This window comes from Desmodus rotundus, chromosome 1 (assembly GCF_022682495.2).
Source record: "Desmodus rotundus isolate HL8 chromosome 1, HLdesRot8A.1, whole genome shotgun sequence".
Lineage (NCBI taxonomy): Eukaryota > Metazoa > Chordata > Mammalia > Chiroptera > Phyllostomidae > Desmodus > Desmodus rotundus.
This window is the reverse complement of record NC_071387.1, coordinates 57,819,537-57,843,855: the sequence shown is the minus strand read 5'-3', so window position 1 is coordinate 57,843,855 and position 24,319 is coordinate 57,819,537. Positions and strand designations below refer to the sequence as shown.

The following is a 24,319-nucleotide window of genomic DNA, read 5'->3' as shown; positions in this document are numbered from 1 at the left end:
TAGGAGACAGATCTGCAAGACACATAGTGATATAAAAGCAAAATGTTCATCTATAGGCAGCTTTATAAAAATACTCAGTGCAATTGGAAATAATGGGAAAAGTTATAAAGTACTAAATTATAGATCATCCACTATAAAAACAAACAATTATATACTTATAAATTAGATACCTTCTGCTGCCATGATTTTTCTTTATTTACTGTCCCATGTGGAAGAAAAAGAAAACAATCAAAGCTAGTAGTTCACATTTTTATTGAAACGTTGCGTGCAAAAACAGCTCTGGTATGAGTAGTTGGAGCTAGCGAGGAATTTACAGATACCGTAGGCGCGGGGGCCAGGGCGGCCAGCCAGGGCTGTGAGCCCACAGCCGTCATTTGAACAGTTTTGTTCCAGCAGGAGGGGTGGGGAATAGTCAGAGGCTACAGTCTTGAAAATATCAGTGAAAACTATTTAATCATTCATGGTTAATCACATACCTTACCCTCTTGCGTATTCCTAGAACATGATCACTAGCTAGGTATATATTCTAAAATAACAATTTTAGTGCTATCCTAAAGAAAAAAGTAATCATGAAGTATTTTGTGTCAAATAAAAATTACACAACTTATTCAAAAAGCAAGTACAATTTTATTTTCAATTATGCATATTTATTTGGAGTATTTCACAATAGATGCATAAGGAGTTGTATAAGTTTATATATGTTTAACTTAGATCAGGGGTGTCAAACTCATTTCATGGGGGGCCACATCAGCCTCACGGTTGCCTTCAAAGGGCCAAATGTAATTTTAGGACTGTATAAATGTAACTACTCCTTAAGTAGGGGCAAGGAGCTTGGTGCTGCTGCTGGGTAGAAACAAGGTGCCCGGCTGGATAAAACAAGGTGGAGGGCCTTGTGTTTGCCACCTGTGACTTAGATTAAACAAATCATGAACCTATAATAGATCACCTACATAGTAAAATATATTTAATTTTCTGTGAAGTTCTTACACTGATGATGCGGATCCCGGCCCACAGGATCCTGTATTGTGGCGGCAATAGACAAATACACACAGACCACCCAGTCCTGTGGAGGAAAAGGGACGGCGCTGCCACTCTCTCAGGAGGCAACCCTTGCTTGACAGCCTTTTCTGGCTTTTCTGGGCACATTACATTGAGGATGGTCCTCATTTACTAGGCACAGTTTCGCTTTAGGTGGTTACCTTTCACAGAAAACAAAGGCGAGGATATTGCTAATTACATCAAAAAGGAAGGATATTTGCAAATGTAAAGGGAAAAGTGGTTAAGCTGGTTACACTGGTCCTTGGGAGGTTCAGTATAGATTTTAGGAAGTTACTTTAAAGATATGCAGTAAACGTTTGCTGCCTCAATTCAGGGTGAGGGAGTTTTAGCAAAAAGCAAGTCTTAAAGCGGCCCAGGTACAATGAGGGCCTGATTCCCCACGGGAGAACCTATCTGTGGATGTGGGTCCTGCCCACCAACCTCGCTCCCCACTGGCTTTTCTGAGTGGGGGCTGGGCCACATTTCCCATGCTTGGAATGGTTCCCCATACATTAATATAACTATTTTACTGAGTAAATTTTATTCACTTAAAGACAGTAAGATATAACAATATAAAACTTTTGAAAATAATTACCTTCAAATATTTTAAGCACAACCCTTTTCCCCCTCCCCGTCACACACACACATGCACACACAATTTGTAAAAGCTATTTCTTATGCACTTTCTCTTTTCATAATATAATCCATTCCCGTGGCTTTAAATTTTATTTCTGATTTTGATTAACACTTGTTATGTGGTAATAAAGACCATTTCTCTGAGCTCCAAAACAATCCATATATGCAAATGTCTGACTCATGGAGGTCTCACAGTCATTCAAGCCATATATTCTCTGACCACTTAGTACGTAGGTCTCCTCATTCCTTCATGCTCTGGCACGTTACTTACTTACCTTCTATCATTGCCAACCATTTCTGTTTTATTTATGTAATTATTATACTTATCTTCTGTCTTCTTTAATGTAAGCTTTATGCGAAGAGGTATCATATCCACATTATTATTGCATTTTAATCACTTGCAGAATAGTTACCCAGTAGATGGTTATTTAACATTTTTAAAATGGTGGAACTAATTTAGTTGTTTTAAAGGAGTGGGGCACAGAGCTCAGAGCCCTGTGGCCCTGCCTCTGAGGAAGGAGGCTACTGAGTTACTTTTTTGGAAACATGAGGGTTCTCTAAAATATATTTTGAAAAAAAATTAGAAAAGCAAATGCATGAAATTTCCTTTAAAAAGATTGCCATAATAATTCATAATCTTTAGAATGATTAAAAATGATAATCTGCTTTTGTATATCTTCAGTTTTACCACTTCTGACCCTATCTCTTCGTGTAAATACAAATCTGTGTCTCATATCGACTCATTCTGCCTGAAGATGCCCCTGACATTCCACAGGTGAGCAAGCAGTGAACAAGCTTACCCGAAACCCATCTCATCTTATAACCAATGTCACCCCAATAAAAAGTAAAATTTGGTTATTCAATTAAAAACTAAAAATTTTTTTAAAAAGAATTCATTTTAAATGAAAATATTTTTTTCACTTAGGATAAAATTCTGGGTTGACAACTTTGTTTTCTTTCTGAAATTTAAAGCTGTCATTGCATGTCTTTTTGTTCTTGTAGCTTGCATAGTTTCTGATAAGAATATTGCTGTAATTTTTGTTTTATTTACTATTTTACCTATGTATGTAGTATGTCTTTTTTCCTCCAGATGTCTTAAAATATATTTGTTTTACTTTCATTAGTATGATTGAGATGTACCTCGGTGTGTACATGTGTTTTCTTAGTATTTATTTTTCTTAGTGTCCTCGGAGCCTCTTGGTTCTGAGGACATGCTCAGTAATTTCAGAAAATTCTCTTCCATTATATAGTGATCTATCACTATATATTTTTCCCCTGTTCTCTGTTGGTTCTCTTTGTGGGACTGATTTGATATTGTCCCACACCTTTTGATGTTCTGTTCTTTTTTTTTAATTTAATTTTACCTTTTGTACTTTTTTATTTGTTTATGTTTATGGGTAATATTTTTGTTAGTGTGGATAATTTCTACTGATGTTTCATTGATTCTTTCTTTAACTACATCAATTGAAGGTAATCTTCAATTCTTATATTTTTATTTTTAGCATTTGAGTTTTTCTTACAGCTTTCATCTCTCTGCTAAAATTCCTCATGCATTGAAATAAGTTCTTTACCTTTTCTACTAAATTTTTAATATTTTTCACAATTATTTTAAAGTCCTCACTCAGTAAGTTTAACATTTAGGCCATCTAGGGCGTGGGGCAAAAGTACGTTTGCAGTTGTTCGTATGGAAAAATAATATAATAATTCATAAATAGTAATACAAGAATAAAGCCTGTTTTTGTGTGCTCACAACTGTAAACGTACTTTTTTCCTACCCTGTATGAATCTTCTTTCACTGATTATTTTGTTGCTTGACAATGTTTTTTTCTTTTTTTAATTTTTCTAATTTTCTATTGAGTTACAGGCATGAATATGGAGAAGAGCAGAGGCCACAGCAACTAGCATTTATACTGGAAATGGACTTTCCTAGTATTTTGACAGGCTGTGGGTATGCAGGGTTGAGATAAGCTAGTCTAGAGTGAAGCCAACATGCCCTTCCTATACTCGGTCTTCATTATTATACTACATTATTCTTCTCGCCCCATGCAGGATGGCAGTCCCTTCCTTCCATGTTTGTCTATTTTGGAATTTGATATCACAAATGTATTAGGATAGCAATACACACCTTGAGGTGAGACCATATGCCACATACTTGTTCACATTTTTTTTTCCTTTATTAACCCTGGATAAGCATTTGGGACTTCTACCTGGAACTCCCAGTGCATCACAGAGCCTCGTAAATGTACGAGACAGGGAACTAAGCCCATCTCTCAAGGTTCTGAGCTGACATCACTTCAAAGAGTAATATGCAAACTTCAGAGAACTTGAAAAACTATGTCATGTCCATACATTCTTAAGTTGACATCTTAATTTTACTTTCCACTTTTTAATAATCATGTTTAAGACTACTGTATATTTTTATGTGCTTAAAATATATTTGTCAAAACCTTTTACCTTCAGGTATAGCTCATTCAATTTATGGAAAAATATTCTAATTAAGTGGCAAAACTAATTCTCATTCCCAAACCAATTACCAAATCAAATGTACTGTCAGAAAAGACTGATTTCATTTTTAATTTAAATAAACGTGTTAATATTCATCACACGTGCAGACCTCTGTGTGTTCAATCAAGTGTGAGCTCTTCTGATGCAGGTAGGCGGTGGCTAGCAGGGAGCAGGGCACAGTCTCGTTACCGACAGTTTATCACCTAGATGATGCAGGAAAAGTGCCTTGGGTCCACAGAGTTGTTTTTTGCGTGTTTTTACAGCCAGGGCAACGAACGTATGGAATAAAATTTAAAATGGCTGAGAGTTAGGTTTTGATTTCGTTAATTGGAGGGAGAACCTTGTGAAGGGCATGTTGAGAAAAAATAAAAAGGAGAGGCAAAGCTCAGACATTACTGCAGGCATAAACAGATTTTAATTTTAGATAAATTATAAATGGGTGCATATGGATGTTGAGGATCAGAAAATGTGTTCCGCTTAAAGCTAATGGTTCCTCTGTTCCATCTGGCGTGCCTTTTATTAACTTTAGGAGTTAGTTACTCTAGTGGAAGACTACTGCGGCTTTTTTTTGCTATCTTTTTCTTTTTTCCAGATTACTCCAAGGCTGATAATGACCTGAAAGAATGCCTTCCATTAGTTTTTAGATCCAGCTTTACTCAATACTAGTGACAATAACGCATTTTACTGAGGGCTTACTCTGTGTCAAAGACTATTATATGACTCAAGGCAGCCTTATGGATTTAGTATTATCATTATATCCATTTCAGTATAGAAAACTGAAGTTTAGGCACAATAGGTGTTATGCAAAGAGCCAAGGTCCAAGAAAACATCAGCATATTGTTTGTTCAAAGAAACAATCTGGAGGACAGGCTGTGAGAGACGTGGGCTTACTAGGATTTGCACGTGCAACAGTGGCCATGGAAGCCAGCTGATGCTCACCACACTTCAAACTTTCCCAGTGCAGGGTTACATAGAGCACAGAAAACAAAGCAGACAGGGCATGCAGGATGGCTGTGTGAAATCAGGATGCAAGCTGTTTCCCTGCAGTTGTTTACTGTCCGGGCTGACACTCAGAAGCAGTTTCTCCCTTGACTGAGAAGCTGGCCAGGCTCCCAAGGTTTTACAGCCTCCTTACAGATGGCCTTCACTCTAGTCCCGCAGGATGGGAGGGGGGAGTTGGAGTTTGGGAAGGCACCCTGTTCCTGTATACCATGCAAGTGTGATCAAGGTAACACACCTAATTAGTGTTGGAAACCAGATGCCCACGGGCTGTAATGCCCCCTGAAGGGCCTTTCCTGATTATGTGGGCAATGGCGTTATCTCCCTTGCTTTGTATTTTAGTAGGTTGATATGACGGTAGAGAGGTAGAACTGAAACTTTAATGCATGTGTGGATCACATAAAGAATTTTGTTAAAATGCAGATTTCTTTTTCCAGGAGGTTTTCTGCAGGGTGTGAGATTCTGCATGTCTGAGAAGTTCCAGCGGAGGCAGAGTTGCTGGTCCTAGGTCCTCACTCTGAGTTGCTCTGTGGTTCTCCATCCTAATGCACAGAAATATTGCTGTATGTTTTGTCCACTTCTGAACTTTGGCGGTGGAGCACAGGCAACTGAATTTTGTGAAGCTCTCGCAGATTATTCTGGATAATACAGTGAGGAACAACAGTTAAATTTTTATGTCTGATTTTAAAAACTTTTATTATACTTCAACTTACTAAAGGCCATGGAAGAATCAGAATTTTAAACACGAGGGATGGATCAGAAGGAGGAAGCTAGAAGATTTGCCTTAAAACTCATCTGGGGAGATAGGGAAAAAATGGAGGAGAGTTGATAGACGTGGTAAGACTTCACTCCTCATCACGACTCTGTCAACCGGGTGCCACTCTGAGCTGTAGACATAACAGTCGTGCACTCTGTCAGTGGGAGTGTGTGGGGGGAGGGTGAAGCTAGAGACCATGCTAATGGGAGAGGGGTTAGGAAGGAAAGTGCAGTTTGAAGAGATCTACCCAGGTGATTCTGATATAACCTTCTATTCCTGGAGAAGCACAGGTGCAAAGCACGAATTATTATTTCTTCTCAATTGTATGTGACATTTTGAGATATTTCTTCAGTTTTGCTTCTGTTTACCTCCAAATAAACTATAAACATCTCAAAACTATGGCTAGGAAAATCTTCTCAATTATTCTGGCCCAATGAAAGAATTCAACAAAGACTCATTGTTGAACAATGAGCAAGCTACATTTATTAACTTGCTCATTCAGCAAATATTTACTGTGCCCACAAATATTTTTTATGTCAAACAATATGATAGAAAATTAAAGGTGTAAGGCACGGTTCCTATCCTCAAAGAGCTCACAGTCTAGTTAAGGTAGAGTGGGAGGTAAACACATACTTTCTCTAAGACTGTATGGAAGTGTTCTGAAAAGGTTTTGAAAGGACATCAGAGACCAGAGGAAAGTGCCCAGCTTAGCAAATTTACCCTGAAAGTAATGGAGTAAGTAGGTCTAGGTTCAGAGACAAAGTGTAGGTTCATTTAAATGGTTCACTTTGAAATAGCTATTGAAAAAAACAAACACATTTCTCTAAGTCAAAAGACCTATCTTAAACATTATTTAAGTGAATTTTATTCACTGTTCACATGAACCTATAAGGCAGCTTTTTTAATAGCAAAGGAAAAATATTTTTTGAAAACATTTCAGCATCATTCATTATAGGCCACCTGTGCATAATTCTGTAGATAAATAAAATGTTTTGAATTGGTGATTTTCTATTTAAACACCTTGGGAGGCCTAAATGATTTAAAAATACACTAAGTCTATATGGTCAGTACACGTGCCGTAGACCATACGAAGGAGAACAAGACCAAAATTCTGATACGAAGAAGAGATAATGCGGGTGACTTCTCCATTTTCTCTGCAAGTAACAGATGCTGGGCAAGCCTACTTGTTCTAGCTGCCTGTAGTGAAAACCGCTTCATAATATAATTGGAAGTAGGTTGTTCCCAGGGTAACTACTTCTAAATCCTTCTGATGTAGAGAAATCTGTTTATGGAACATCAGGATATGTGCGCTCCCTCTTTACAAATACCAAAGCAGTTTCAGACGGATGGGAACCTGTGGTTTTCTCTAAATATTTGGTGGACTCCTTTAAGTCTTAATTATATTAAAGCATATTTGCATTGAATGATTCACTAGAAAATTGCCAAATATAAGAAAAAAAATGTAAAAGCCCCTTTGTACCCGGGCACTTTTTTACGTCAATATATCCTCTCTTAAATCAAGGTGAGAAGCTTACCCCTGCGATACTTAACTGCCACAGACCATACCTGACCTTTGAGTCATCTTTCCGTGCCCCAGGCACTGGGCCTCTGTCAGTAGGAGAGTGCAGCTTCTTCCTTTGTGGGCCAGGAAGTTGGGTCTGCAATGATAAAAGTGAATGAGGATTTGAGGCAATTTTATGATTAATTCAGACCAAGTCAGTCTGTCTCCAGTTGTCATCAAAATACCTAGCAATGTTTCACTTACTGTTGAATAAATTCAACCCTGTGGGTATGTGGTCTTCCCTTCTAAGAAGGGTAACTATGTGCTAGTCTTATTAGAATTCCCTAAGTTACTCTCTAATATCAGTTTTGAGTCTGTTCTCCTTTACTCTTAGGTCTGGGCTATATTATGGCACCCCAAAGACGTCCATACCTTAATTCTAGAAGCTATGGCTGTGCTATCTTACATCGCAAAATGTACCTTACAAATGTGTTGAATTGAAGATCTAATGATGAGCCAAGTGCCCTGGATTACCCGGGTGGGTCCAATGCAATCACTAGGATCCTTGTAAGTGGGAGGCAGAAGGGTCAATGTCAGTAGTGGGAGACGTGAGCAAGGGCAAGGAGCAAAGGGCAAGGGGCAGAGGGCAGGGGCAGGGGGCCAGGACGGCAGTCTCCAGAAGCTGAGAAAGGCAAAAAAAATGAATGTCCCTCAGAGCTCCAGAAAGAGCCAGCCCTGCTGACTGACACTTGGACTTGAACACAGCAAGGATGCTTTGGGGTTTCTTACCTCCAACAGTAAGGTAATAAAAGGGTGTTTTTTAAGTCACTAAGTTGGTGGTAACTTGTTGTAGCAGTAATAGGAAACTAATACACCTGGATGTTGCACACTTATTCAAGTAAAGTATATTAAATGAAGTGAAAAAATGAATTTAAAATCAAATAGCTAATATGAAAGCAGCATGGGAATGACACTAAGTTTCACCATATCCTCACTACAGCAGTCACAGTCGCCACTGAAACAGGGAACAAAAACGTGCAAAGGGACTCGCCAAACCTCCCTTTCGGTTTTGTTATTCCTTCCTGAGGGATGTAAAAATAGGGGTGAGGTTCCACTCCCTTCCAGAGAAGTAAGGAAAATAATGTACACATTATCACTGAATGCTTACTGTTTAATGTGGAGCGAAGAAACTGGGAAAACACCTGAAAATATGAACATGTGTTCGATCATTTTCCTCTGTGGATCACATCAGAACTTAGCATTATGTGTTTGACTGACAACTGCTACATAATCAAGTAGCTTACAGTGTGATTCTGCATATTTCCAAATGTTGCAACTGTGGCTGTGATACTGGAAGAAATGCAACTCATTGAGATGAAACAAACTTGTACTGTGAGGGATTTAATAGGCTTACTAAAAGTGTTGCTCTTTTCCTGGCCGGGTGGCTTGTTAGTTTGGAGCATCATCCTGTGTACAAACACGTGTGGGTTCGATCCCAGGTCTAGTCCCGATGCACACGGGAGGCAACGGATTGATGTTTCTCTGTCTCTCTTTTTTTTTACCCCCTCCCTTCCTCCCTCTCATCCTTCCCTCTCTTTCTAAAATCAATAAAACATATCATCCTCAGGTGAGGACTAAAACAATATTCCGCTGTTTTGTTAATTCATTTTATTTCTAAAGTTGAAGTTCTAGTATGTTAACAGCAACATTTTTAAAGATATTTTATTTATGAAATGTGACTTTTTAATACAAATTAGTAACTGAATTTATGACCCATCCCAAGTTTGCTCTAAAAGTGCTATTTACACTGTTTAAAACTTAAGTGCACAGGGAATATAGGATATAAACTTAAATTGTAAACAAAAATTAGCTCATTCTCCATGAATCATAGACTGCCTCTTCTCTCTAAACAAAGCATGACAGCCCCTTGGTGGCGCTGTTTGCACAGCCAGCACACCTGTGCATTCTTAGCGAAGCACTGTGAGTGCTAGTCGTGTGTGTTATATACACACACCAAAAAGCAGTTTCACCTCTTTTTACAGGATTCAATGCAAATTAATTAAAGCCTATGTCATACAGTAACTCATTCGTTTATAAACATGAGATTATCATAATCGAGACGTTTTGAACTATTGCTTTCATTAAAACCTTTTTATGGAAAATGCAAAGCACGCACAAAAGCATAGAGTGCTGTGGCAGCGCCGTGGTCCAGCTCGAACCGCTGCCGCGGGTCTTGTTCCATCCGTTATCCTCTATTCTAAATACTCGCTGCCCGCTAGGTGCCTGGTTTCCAGTCCAGACCCATTGAATTTTATCCAGTCTAGTTAATTCACAACTCTTCAGCTGATTGTGATAGTCAGCCAGATTTAAGGGTTACTTTAAAAAAGAAAAAAAAAAACGTTATACTTAAAAATTTTTTTTCAATTATTTTGTTGTTAGCCATACGATTGTTGTCCATGTTATTTAATTGCTCCTTTTGAATGTCAATCTGCAAAAATCCTTTAGGCAGGATGACAATAAAACCTATTAGAAATGTCCTATTCTTGGTAGGTTGGTGTCTTAACAGCATCAGCTCTTCTACTAAGTAATAAGCTGCTGAGATTCCTGAATTGACATTATATTTGAAAAGGTAATTCACTAGAGTAATTTAAACAGCACATTACTTTAAAATTAACAACTTAAAATGAAAGTGTAGAGCGGTTTGGCTAAGCCTTGCTGCTAGGTTGGATCTGGAGCTCTGATGGGTCGGTCAGCAGGCCTGTCTTACAGATCCGTAGGAACCCGAGGTGAAGAATCGTAGCCTGTCTGCCTGTGTAGGGGAGGGGAGCGGAATTCTACCCCGACTGGGTGCATTCCTGCTGCACCTACAGCCATGTCTCCAGTACCCCCCCATTGAACCTCCAGAAGAATCCTCTTAGGTGTAGACCACAGGTGGCAAACACAAGGCTCATGGGCCGAATCCAACCCTCCACCTTGTTTCTACCCGGGGGCAGCGCTGAGCTCTCACTTAACTGTTGAGGAGTAGTTACATTTATACAGCCCTAAAATTACATTAGGCCCTTTGAAGGCAACCGTGAGGCTGATGTGGCCCCTGGTGAAAATGAGTTTGACACCCCTAGTTTAGACAATCTCTGCCTAAAATCATTTGCTGTCTTCTCATCATCTTTAAAATAAAACCTAAAAGCCTTAAGATGGCTTTGCAAGTCCTGTATGACGAGGGTGTGCCAAGTCTTGACCATGCCCTTCCCCGGGAACTTTAGGCACCAGCCCATCACGCTGCTTCCTGCTTCTGAATGGGCTCTTTTTTTCCACTTTAAGACCCACACTTCCACCATTGTCGCCATGCACCACTTTTCCCTCTGTCTTTCTTCTACTAAATGATGGTCCTCCAGATGCATTTTGAATTATAAGAGTGGGCAGAAATTAGAACATACACTTAGCTGGAGGAAAAGTAGATAGAGACGTAAGCAGAGACTGAGGAAAAATGCATGTATGTTCCTCTTTCCCTCCTTCAGCTCTCTGCAAGCAATAAAACAGATGGGGGGATGAGGTTTGCTTTTCTCCCTTCTCTGTCTGGAATCCCAAAATGAGGAAGGCTGAGGTTATGGGCTCTGTGCTTATGTTTTCTGTTGTTGTTTCTATTACCTTCCTTCCCTGAAGGACAGAAGAGTCCCCTGCGTTAGTTCTCTTGGGAATCTTGATCATTCAGAAAGAAGGTCTGATAGCATGATCAGATAGACTGCCCCTTCCCTCCATGTCAAAAAAAAAAAAAAAAGAAGTAAAACCCATACCCTTTCTTTCCTGCTCTGCTTCTCTGGGGTCCACAGCATTCTCTACCCATCACGTCAGCATCGGTGACTAGTTCTGTGCGTTTGCCTTCAACTCCTCACTAGCAATTTGAATGTCTTATAATTACATACACAAACATGTTTTTTTTTCAATTCTCCATCTACTGTATTTTTAAAAGTCTCCTAAATATATCTGATATTCTTTTTTGCATAATAAGGTAGTGCAAAATGAAGTTATAGGGATTGTGTCCCACTTGAATGAGGGTACTAGAAATGTCACTGCCACTTTTAATCAAGTACTCTGTGTCGCTCTCCAGCTTCACTGAAAATTGATACATGCTTGTCCTTAGCTGTCCTAGTGTAGCACATGTGCATGAAGTCAGTACTCAGAGTTGTGGCTTCATGGTTTCATTGAAGAAGAGCAGGTTTCCTTTTGAAATGCTATGGGATCTTTTTATATTCTAAAGTAGAGTTATTTTACCTAAGGTGAACTCTTACATAATAGACCTGTGTGCATTTATGCTCATTATCATAAGCATTACAAACATCTTTTCTCATTATTTCTTCTAATTAGAATGTTATACAAAAGCTTCTCTAAGATGGATATAAAATTCTAAAACTTTGTGAAAGTATTTTTCTTTACATATTTATATGTTACGATGTTGGCTTCTAACTCAGGCATGATGTACTTAACAGAATTTTTCGTAAACTGTACTGAGTCACATTCCAACTTTGTGAACTCCTTCAATGTGTGTTGAGAAAGGATGATGAGAAGCTAGAAAAATTCATTGACAAGCAAAATGGGACACACACAGACACCTGAACACAGTGGCAGAGCACTTGATAGCTATGTGCAGATGGTCACCCGAGCTGAAGGAACAAAGGTCCCGGGTGCCTGGCAGGGAGCAAAACTGGGAAAACAAGGACCTCGTTCCCCTCCCCCACCCATGCCAGGGTAACCGCTCTTCCCTGGCTTTCCTCCATGGGGATAACATCCAGGCCCCAGTTCTATTTCAGCTCCAGTCCCAGAAAAGCAGCAAAACCATGTGGGTGAAGGCCAGAACCACCTGCAATGACTGAAGACCCCCTTCCCTGTCACTGACCTATCAGTGGAAACCATGACCCTGAAAGGGAACACCTGGAGAACTGATGAATTATCACAAGTGATGGTTCACAATATAGTCTTTCCTATAGTCAGCTGGGCAACTAACTGCTCGGCTTGCTGCCTGCTGAGCAGTCGGGCTCCAAGGAATAGACAAGAGTCACACACAGTAACTATGTAAGCAATTCACTCAGGTTTTATTGAATGCAGGTTCACTCAAAGTAGAACACCATCATACATTAATATCCTACTCACACGCTAACGATCCAAGAGAAATATAACATGCACACATAGCAATCAATGGGGGTAATGAACCGGAGTCCCAGAGTCTCAGCCTGCAGGTCCTGCAGACAGCACAGTAGGCAAGGGAGTTGTCAGCATCATGCAAGGAAGGATCTCCGGAGCCAGGTGGGCAGCGGGGCAGATGAAGTCCTCAGTCCAGCCAGGCAGATGCCAAGGGAGATCAGCGTGGTGTGGAGCAGCACTCTGGTGTGTGGACTCGGCTGTCTCAGTAGCAGTCTGGAACCTGCCTCCGTTATACCTTGAAAGTGGTGTGCTCCACCCTTCTGGGGTTTTTGATAAATGTTTTGGCATCCCTGCTGCCAAGTGGGGAATTTGCCCTGGATCCTATCTGTGGGTGGCCCCACTCTACAGACTCGGCTGCTCAGACCACGTGTGCAGATATCTGAAGTGTGTCTCCTATGCAGACATGCCTGTCCTGACTGAGGTAATTTTCCTCTTGAACCAAAGTCTCATGGCTGACTGAGAGCCATTTTGGTTGACATAAGTGACTCCACTTTGTGGATGTAGTTTATACTATCTTGATCGGACCAATGCCATTTTATTGGCCCTGCTCTCCACACGAATTCTCTACTGAAGCCCTTCGCTGACACCTCCCCTGAGATTCCTCCCTGCAGGAAAGGGATCAAAGCCTTGAGACAAAGGACGGCACCTGTGCTCTCCCTCTGGGAGCAGCCCGCACCGTTCCCTGTCCCTTCTTCCCCCTTCTTTTCCCACAGGCATGAGTCTCCCGAACTCTAAGGCAATGGGCAGCTGGCAGCTAGCTTGTCCTAAGCTAATCCCCCAAACCTGTCCCCAAAGCCCACTTTTCTGAGACTTCCCAATGGGCTAAGGCAGCCCAGCCTAGGCTCTCCTGTTGCTTCTTCCATGCTAAGCCCTTCCTTGTTCCACTGTCCCCAGCTTTGATAAATGGGTCTTCGTAGTCACCTGGACTCGGGTTGTGAAATATTTCCCACACAAAGTCAAGCACCCACACACTGCTGCTGACGCTAGGAAGACCCACTCGGGGCCAGGTCCCTGTCCGCTTACATTTGTCACTTATCCTGCTAAGTGACTTCCAGATAACAGAAGTGAAAACCCATTGTAAACCGAAGCTACCAACCCAGTTAAAATGGTTAGACCTCTCCCTAACTGTTCCAACCCTGATTACCTTTAATTCTGTATGACTTTAGGAATGTCTCAAATTCTACGAATCTCAAGTTTCTTATCTGAACACTGAGATAATGCCATTTTTTAGGATCTCTGAGGATTAAATTATGCATCAGGTGAACTTATCTGCCACACCCTTATACCTTCTAATACGTAATTGTCTCTCAGTAAATGTTTTATCCCTTTTTTCCTTTCAACCTCTGCTCCTGCACTATCTCCAGCACATTAGTGCAATATTGTTCATGTTCAGTGGGCACAGAGCTGGCTAGAAACAGGGTGGGAAGTGGCTAAGAGGTGGAGACCGACCTGCTTTATTGTCCTCCAAGGATAACTTCAACTTGGCATATTTTGTATTCTAATTTTTAAGGGCCTTTACTTCTATTAATGTGTCAATTTGATGCTATGTTACTACTGATAATAATGAGAGTTATACTCAGTGTAGTCCACATATTTTCACAACTCTGAGAGGCATTAATAATGCCTACAATTTATAGGTAATAAAACCAAGACAAAGGGTGGCTAAGACATTTGTCCAAGGGTGTCCAAGTGATAAGCCCTGGGGCCCCGCAGCCTGTCTATGGAAGCTGACTCAGAAGCCTCACCCCACCCTGGCTCCACAGTCCGCTCGGAGCTCACCCTGTGGTGTCTGCCTGGGGTCAAGTCCTGGTGTTGCCAGTTCCTATCTGTGATCCTGAGTCTCTAAGCTTCTTTAAGACTTAGTTTATAATACATCTGTAGCATTTACACAAGTTTATTGAGGTGGTATATTAAAGTTCTTTGTACAATTCAATTGAGGAATAAAAGTTAGCTATTTCTGCTAATGGTTAGAAGCATCCAGTTTCTCCTCCGCCTCTAATCCCTCTCTAGGACATTCACTGATTTGGGGAAAAGTGACTCCTTTTCCTTCCTCTGTGATGTTCAGGTGCAGTTAACACTAACCAGAGGGGCCTGCAACCCAAAATAACCATCATTCAGATACTGGACTTCCTAACCCCCTCAACCCCATTCACAAATTTCTCCTGTGACAGTGTGCACAGACCAGTGCGAAGTGAGTTCAGATACTGAGCAGGGCACACCTGTTTTTGTTAATGATGGTATTCTCACACAAACTAAGTTCATTATCTTAATAGGTCAGGAATTTATAGAGAATAATTATTCACATTTAACCCCCCTAAATTCTACATTGGAGCAATTTTTTTTTTTACCCTTAAGGCCCTTTTCTTGCTGATATAACACATGCCTACCTGAAACAGTTTAAGTAAAATTTACATATGAAAGAAGAGAAAGCTGACATCTTCTTGATATGTTTAGGAAAAGCTGATAAGCACATTTCCCAAATAGATTGGATATGTCAAAGGAGAAAAAAGTTACTAGTCTATAGACCTAGAAAGTCTAAAGTAAAATAACTGGTGAATTGCGAATTAGGCAAATGTAGCTGGCTCTATGAACTTGGGAAAGTCTATAGAATATGCATTTTTCTGACAAGTTAGGAGTTGAGAATACACCTCTCCTTGCCTTGCTAAAGATAGCTTTAGGTCCTCACAGTTTTTTCTCCAGATGTGCGAGCAAAATTGTTGACATAAGATGGTCTTCTTCTATCCATCTGGTCAACAGCCCAAAAGCCACTGGAGTCAACGAGGGGCATTCTTTAAGTGTAAATGCCACAGAAGAGCACAGCATGGGCACACGCAGGTCCCAGGCCTACCTCTGATAAACAATATGCAATGGACTTTAAGTACATTATTTGAGCTGCTTGCCCACGACTAAACATGAAAAAGGATTGCACATAAAAACATTATTGATATGTCATCATTCAATTGCACACTAAGAAAATGTTAACTATGAAATGGTAATAATATTATTGAATTGATTATATACCCACTGTGGCAGGCTGTGTTAAGTAATTTTTCAAGTGTTACAAATTTTATTTCACAACAACACCTTGTATGGACTATTCCATTTAAAAGACGAGAAATCTGAAATTTGGAGGGACTTACAACATTTATCCAAGTCACACAACAAAAAGTTGAAACCGGGTTTCTAATTCACACTTCTGTGTCTCCAGTGACTAAATTTTTATGCTTATGGACTCATAGGAGGCCAGTCTTAAGTCAGAGGAGGAGGAGCAACCAATGGAACTTTAAAATGTTGCTTGTGTTTATGCTGTTAGATTCATGGTGTGGGTCCGACTCTCCTTAGCATAGCATGTGGGGTCCTTCTCTGCTAGTCTGTAGCCAAGTATTCTATCTCATCCCTAACGTCATTTTCCTGTCCTTCACAGGAAAGTTCACACTAACTGTCCCTCCTCCGCTAATCCATGACTTCATATCTATCTTCATACCTCCCTGACAGTTTCCCCCCCCCGGGAGAGCCCCCATTCTCCTACGGTAGTATGGAACTCGGATGCTGCTTGGAAGTCTTCCCTGACCTCCCTTAAACCTCTGTGCTGCCACCACCCCAAAATAAAGTTGACCCACACACCAACCCAGGGTTCCATGAAAACACTTCGTTTTCATGATTTTTTTTTTCTGGCTCAGCTGTAGCATTTCCCAAACAAATGTTCGTTCTTTTTTAAAGAGCATTTTGTCATGGTTTACCCGGATCCGGAAGAACTGGTCAATGTGTACTCTGCCTGTGTATTGAGTGTGTGCACAAATGCACAACCTATTTGATCTATTGCAAATCACAGAAAATTACTATAAATTTACACTGTTGCAATAAATTATTAAGACCATTACTGAGTAGAGATTCCAAGACCAACATATATAAAATTGTGAATTTTTGTTAAAGTTGTGCTTTGTTATCAACGTACTTCTAGTTTAATTATCAAGTAGAAAGGAAAGAAAAAACATTGATTATATGCTCACATTTCAAATGAAAATAAAGTTCAGTTAAATCAGATCTGAACTTGTTTAAACACAATGCATGTAATTCTCATATTTATGCTACATAAACTAAGCCTTTATTGTTCAATATATTCTTTAAATGCTTTACTTTTGAACACATTAAGTTACAAGCAATAGAAATAAAGCTTTTTTTTCTGAAGAAATGTTAATATAATCTTAGCTTGTTATGCACAGTTTGAAGAGACTTATGAACTAAAACTAAAAAAAAAGCTCTAAAACTAAAAAAAAAAAATCACCCCCTTTTTAAGGTTCTACTGTAAAACCAGATATGCCCTCCTCCTAACCTCCATCAAGAGAATTTACTCAAATATCCATAATGAGTCATGATTAAGGGGCAACGTTCTTTTTCCTGTTAAGAAAACTGCCATTGGCCCTGATGAACACTTTTAAGTTTTACTCTACACCCTAAATAGGTTGTGGAATTATCCAGAAAGAAGATGTTTTCATTCCATTCCCTTGGGCTTCTGTTACTACCTCATGAGCAACCTATTAACCCCATAACCCATATTTTCAAGTAGAGAGTAATGTTTGCAGCTAGCTTTCTTATCGTTTTTCTCCCTGTGCCGGTGGTGGCCTAATATTTGAGAGCCGGTTTCCCTCACAACGAAACAAAATTCACTGTTAACTTGGCGACTGCCTTAGTCCCAAATTGGAGACACCCGGTTTGCATCCCCAATTTTAGAGAATAGATATCTCACTGGTTTTATTTCAAAAAAATAAAAATAACACATGTAGGGAAATTATACACATACACTCCAACACGTGTTTAAGTAAACTTTCATATGCCATTTATGTGAATGTACCCCCCACCACCAAGTGGAAACCTGGGAGCATACCACTTGTGTGTCCCTGGGATAAACAGAATCATTTCTAGATTAAGAATTTCACTCTTACCTAAAATGCTTATGATTCCAAAGGTTTAGTCTTCAGCATTGATGACGCATTGTCAGCCTCTTTACTAACATTGCTGAGGTTGCACAAAGCACCCTCAGGAACTAAATGGAAGCCACAGAATCATTTCTTTATCAGCTCCAAAGCTTCCGGTCCTAACAGCTTTGTCTCTCTTGATCTGGATTTCTGGTTTTCATAGCAAAGGGAGAGGCTCTTCCCTCACTTTCTCCCCTGTGAATGTGTAAACACCCGGCAGCTCTACTTACCCCATATTTTGTGTTGCCTTTTTGCGTGGCAATGAGCTCTACACTGGTGACATGTCAATATCTGTGATGTTGCTGCTTTAGCGGCTGCCCCAATTTATTTAATGACACCGCCATCTGGTTTCCATCACAATCCAATCATTCTCCTTGAAAGAATTAAAATGTCAACATGAGAAATTGGGTAGAAGGCAGAGGTTAATTATAAAGGAGAGAACTATTTACACATAGAGGTATTTCTCTTTTCTCAGTGCCCACAGAATTCCCATTACTGTTAATGGGACTATCAGAGAGCTATTGCGTAGTAAATAGACTTATAGCATTAAATCTTGGTAATCAGCTGTAATGGAAAATTAAATTTAGTTGCATATAATTCAGTCAAATGGAGTTTAGTAAATTCTTTCATTTTTTTAAAATATGTCTGAATTTGACAAGGATTGTTTACAATTCAGTATTGTATTAAAGGTTTACAAAAACACTTTTAAAATGACATTAAGTATGCCTGACTTATTTCTCTGCTAACTTTGTTTCTAAATTTGATTTCTCTGTTTGCAGCAGGATACAATTTTTTTATTACTTCCCTAGGGTTATCAGGTACCATTTAAATGCTACATACTATTATGTTGTGGTTATGGTGGATTAATGTTTCCTTTCTAGTGTCTGACATAAGTTTATGCATCCTTATTCCACTGGTTTACTCAAGTTATGGTGCATTGTGTTTTGAAAAAATGTGATGATATTTTTTCACTTACATTGTGAAGAATCTTCATTGATCTCTTATGTTTCCAGTAAATTCTCAGTGAGTACGGCTAAGCAGAACTAGGAAAGCATTCAGTATACAGTTTCAGTGAACGGGAGATGCAGCGAGTGGGGATCAGATGCGGGTATGTAAAACAACTGGAGAAACGGAGGTGTAATGTGTGGGCAGAGGGATGAGAGAGAAAGGCAGTTCTAGGAAGAGCAAGTCAGAGCAGCGAAGATGTGTTTTCCATAAGTCAGGATTTAATCAGAAATACAGTAAACTAATTATGAGTATTTTCCTTTTCTGAAACCATTTGTTGGTCAAGTCGAGCAAGATCAGATGCATTAAGTGCATACTTTGCATCTATGTACTTTTCAGTCATCATACTCAATACCGCTCTTGAGTGAGATGATGGCATATGAAATTGAACTTGAGTGGCTCAAAATTGTACAACTAATTACCTTCATCTTCAATTACAGTGACTAATTGACACAGCTCTGTTAGCATGACCCCTGGTGACAGCGGAACAGCAGGCATGTCCTCAAGCTCTTATGAGCTAGCTAATTAGGGAAAGTGGGTTTTGGTTAAAAATGCCAGATAGGCTGTATTTGGAAGGAGGTGAGCCATATTCTGCTCAGGGTCTCTTGTTGGACACTTGAGAGAAATTGAATGACTTACACTTGTGGTTATTAACATTTTCTAGCTCCATATTGCACACATGTGAAAAGAATAACATACACATTAATTATATTGAAGAGATTGGTATGAGGGTTTATCACTTTCACTCCTCCTTGGCAAGTGCCAGGCATTTGTCCCAGTCACCCTGGGTGGGGAGGTGCAGTGTTACTACAAGCCTAAGAGGTCAGGAGTCAGAAAAGTTCAGTATAGAGCATTGAAGGCCAACATAGTTGTCTTGAAAGTAGGTTCACAATAATGAGTCTAGAAGAACAAAATAGTAATTGAAGGGCAGAAGTTTTAGAATTATCTGTAAAATATGTATACATATAAATTTGAAAGGAGTGGACAAGGACAGGGTGATATATATATAGTTTATGTATAGATAGATAGTTTATATATATATGATTTTAATCTCCATTACCCAACCCACAGGTTCTGTTGATTTATAAAATACATCATTTCTATATAGAAATAGCATAGGAATTATAGGCTAAACTTGTTTAGGACATTAGTTTCAAGCACATAAGCCTGAAATTTTCTTTGTAGTATAAGATCCCCATGTTTCTTCATGCAACAAAATGTAAATTATAGTTGAAAATGTGAATAAAATATTTATTCAAATTAGCAAAACACTTCATATAAACTGCTCTTCCCTGACTTCCTTCCATTGTGATTGTTTTCATCTCAAAACACAAATTGATCCAAGTTCACCCTGGGGCTTCTGAGGAGCCTGTTAAACTGCAAAGCTTTTTGACTTTTGCATTTTGCTTTGGATATTTTTCACAAGTTCTTCATAATCATGTAAAGGGCCTGCCATTATTTCACATTTCTGTAGCTCCCTAACTGAATTATGAAGATAGAACAAATCGGCAATACTTTTCCTTGATATTCAAAATACTGGACATTTTTCCTTAGGGTAGCGGAGTACTGTATCATCAAATAAATAAACCCATCACCAAAGAGAAGCTAAAAGTGCATGACTACTTGAGTTAACTTCTCTCTAAACCTTACTTTGATTGACTTTTCCCTTTGACACTTTTCCCTGTTTTCTTCAGTCAGTCGTTTTCTCAGTGAACACGCAAGAGGACCTGACACGCAGGCATGACGCGGCTCCGGGTTCGGGGTGGGTGAGGTCCGGCTGGAGGAGGAAAGGGCGGCAGCAAAAAAGTAGGCTGGCCCTTCCCGGAATATCCTGTCCAACAAGAGAAGATGTGCATGTGTTTTTACAAAAAGTGAACCACGGTGAGAGTAGTGTGCTAGCGAAGGACAGTGCGGTTTGTAAAGACAGTCAATGAAACGACCAGCTGTGCTTTGAGGGGGAGAGTTTCACAACGAAGCAGGTGACTTTGAATAGGGCCTTGAAAGATGAGGACAACACAAGGGACAAGGGTAACTCACTTCAGGTTCATCAGTAAACACCTCGGTCACTTCTTATGCTCTCAGCTTTATTTATTTTCTTTCTTTCTTTTTTTGTTTTTGTCCCCCTTTCTTGATAAAATCAAGAAGAAAAAAATGGTATTTTCAAGCAGGATCTTCCTCCAAAAAGGAAACTCATAGATCTCTTCTGGACTAATGAAGTCCCCAGTGGTCATCTCTCGGCAACGCCGCCTCAATCTCTCCTCTCTCGGGGCAAATTCCCTCCCAGACATGACCAGGTTATTAAAATAACCTTGATAGGCAAATGATTCGAATCTCTTTGTGTGCAAAGAACTTGTTTATTTAGTTTCACAAATGTTATGGAAAGAAAAGATCTCTTGAATGGTGAACTGCTTACAACAATGTTGACTTTATGGACCTTTAGTACCAGGAATCAGAATGAAACTCTAACTTGGCGTCTCACTACCTGCGTGCCACAGCAGTTCCGATTTTCTTGTCGTCTCTAGGGCACATGTTCAATATAATGAGCAACGGATTCAGGCACCTGAATTTTACCATTATCCTCTAGGGTACCTTGTGGAAAGCTTACATGAGGTATTCATATAGATAAGAAGTCTTTGCCATACTGAACAGCTTCTATAGGGAGAAATACATGGTAAAGGGAAGTGTCAGCTTCTCAGCTCACCCAGGTCATTAAATAAAATACTTCTTTTGTGGTATTTCTGGGCTCTTGACTTGAGCTAAAAATCTCACTTCACTTTTCAGCCATTTTCTGGTTTCCACAAACAAATAGTATTTCTACACGTGACTTCCAAAATCAGACATTTAATACTATGTATAATCATTACGCACTCTGTCATTTGCATCATGAAAGTGACAGAGTGGGCACATAGTCATGGTTCTGCTTCAAAGAACAATTTGCTACAATTAAAACATGCTAAGCTGCAGGGGAACTCCTATGAGCATTCACTTCTGGTGTTACTGTGAAACTCTCTCTGTGATGCTCTAGGCATGAGTTGAGAACAATGCAACATTGGTGGCTTTAGAGTTAAATGTCTGCTGTTCCATTAGTGGACTTATGTATTTGGTGAGAAACTTCAGCATTTCTACTGGTGAAACTACACCCTAGGAAGCCAGTATCTATGCGGGAGTTTGGGGGTTACAGTAGCTTGGAGACCTCTGATAGGAAAAAGTGTGTTTTATTTTAAAATAAGAATGTGCCTCAGTAAAAGGCAGGCAAGAGGTTACAGCAAACCTCACCAGTGGATTCCTTACGGGGACTAAAAAAACAGCCTGTGACCCAGAATTCTTGTTATAAGTTTATTTTTGTAGATAGTTTGAAGAAAGAATTTTTTTAAAAGCCACACAATTTAAATGGTGATTCTCTACATGCCACTCAATGATCTAGGTGTTTTCAGCCATACGAGTTAGTTTGGACTTACCAAGTTTGAATACAGCTAATTCTCATCCATTCGTTAATTAAGTACTCACCGAACACCACCCAGTCAGTAGGTATTTGCCAAGTGCTAAGAATGAGCAAGATGAGTAAGTACTTGTGCTTAAGTTGTCCACAGTCTAGTGAGGCAGATGAGTACTTAGTCGGATTCTTAGAAATAGGGCACAAGATGATTTTGTTTGCAGAGCAAATTCTGTAAGTTCTCCCCAGTATTCGGCTATGAACAAAAAACACACTGTCAGGGGGGAGCAGGGAGGGGACAGTGAGGACAGGGGATTACAGGAACTACTATAAAGGACACATGGACCAAATCAAGGGGGAGGGTGGAGGTGGGGGATGGAGGGGGGTTTGGCTGGGGTGGGGTGGAGGGATGGGGAGAAAAGGCATACAACTGTAATTGAATAACAATAAAAAATTTAAAAAAAAAGAAAGGAAGAAAAAAAAAGAAAAACACACCATCTGTTGGAGGCTAAGTATCCAAAAGGCTTCTCAAGTTTTATGTAGTTGTTCTATTATCACTCATGTTATACTTAATTTAAAATAGAATTTTCTTTATTTGCAAATGAGGTATTAAATTTCTACCTGTATAGGTTGTTACTTTTCAGTGTTCATCATTTTGTTACTGATTTTCAACTTATTCCCATTGACGCTAGATAACCTGGTCTGTAGGATCTCAGTCACTGGAAATGTATGAAGACTTATTTTTTGACACAAATCAGGTCAACTTGAATAAACTTGTGTATGGAAATAGTATGCATGTTTTCTCCAATGTCTCCCTTCCAAACGGGTCTCAATTCCTCTACTCTGGCTTCCTCCTCTGAACTTCACTGGAACTCGTCTTGTGGTTGCCCAGGACGTCTGCATTGCGAGTGCCCTGCTCCGTTCCACCTGAATCTTGCGTGACTTACCAGCAACAGTTAAACGTCCTCTCCTCTCTGACCAGTGCTTTCATCAGCCTCCAGAACACCACGGCAGCTCTTCTGCATAGCTCACTAGCAGCACTTTTCTTGTCATCTCCTCATCTCTAATAGTTCAAGTGTCCAAGGCTTCAGTCCTTGGACTTTTTACCTTTTCTAGCCATAGTCCTTTGATGTCATCTGACCTTAGATCTTTCTTAATACCACCTACATTCTAATAAACTGTTTAGAACTCCTGTATTTTTGACCTGCAAACATATCCACATTTTAACCATTTCTTGCCACCTCCACAGCTTCTGCTCTAGTGCAAACCACATTCAGCTGTTTTCTAGGTTGTTGCAGTCGCCTTCTTAACTGTCTCCCTGCTTCCAGCCTGAACTCAGGCCCGTTTCAACAGTTAGCCAGAGTGGTCCTGCCAGTCGACTCAGTCAACCCACATCCACTTTCCATCTCATTCGGAGGCAAAGCTCTGTCTCCAACTCACAGAATAGCCTGCTCAGCTTTAGACGACTCATCTCTCTATGACTCTCTGACCTCCTTCCCTAGTCCCCTCAGTGTCATTCAGTCCACCCCAAACAAACCGCACCTCTTCCTGTTTTATAAATAATCTTGTCTCCTCCGATGCTTTGCCATTCATTACCTGTGCCTGGTATCCTTTCCCCTGAGTTGTCCAGGAGACTGACTCCTTCATTTCTTTCAGGTCTCTACTCAAATGTTCCCTCAGTAAGGATGTGCCTCACACCCATATCCTGATTTTCAACCCCCTCCCACACATATCTTACACTCTTTTGCTGATTTGTATTTTTTTTCCTTAACCCTTATTGTTAGGCTATATAAGATGCATTTTAAAAAAATATTATTGAACTTTTGTCTCCACTATAATTTAATATCCATATGAACAGGGAAACTTTGTGGGCTTTTTACTTCTGTATTCTATGCACCAAAACTAGGGCTAATATGTAGTAGGTACTTGGTAAATATTTATGAAAAGAATGAATAAATGAATGCTCTTTCTCGTTTGCTAGCTGCATACTGGGTGTCTGGCTGCTCCTCAAATAAGCAGAATGAGACAGATTAGCATGCAGGGAGGTTAGGTGGTGTTGGGGGCGGGGGTCAACTTCTGTGGAAGTCAGGAAGAAAGCAGGAATAGGCAAACAGAAGATGGGTTACAAGTGCCATGTCAATGACGGTCCCAGCCAGCAGCATCAGAACCTGTTTTGCAGGGTGGCTAGGAGACCATGCCTTCCTACTCTACACCCTCCAGCCACTGGGTGCAGGCTGCCCTTGAGTGAGACCCTGGTGACATAGCACGATCAG

The 24,319-nt window shown here is 40.0% G+C and overlaps 1 pseudogene; it reads right to left on the bottom strand.

Moving 5' to 3' along the window:
* Positions 1–5,590: 5,590 nt before the first annotated feature.
* LOC112302820 (TIP41-like protein) overlaps positions 5,591–24,319 on the bottom strand; it is a 194,600-nt pseudogene continuing 175,871 nt past the window's right edge.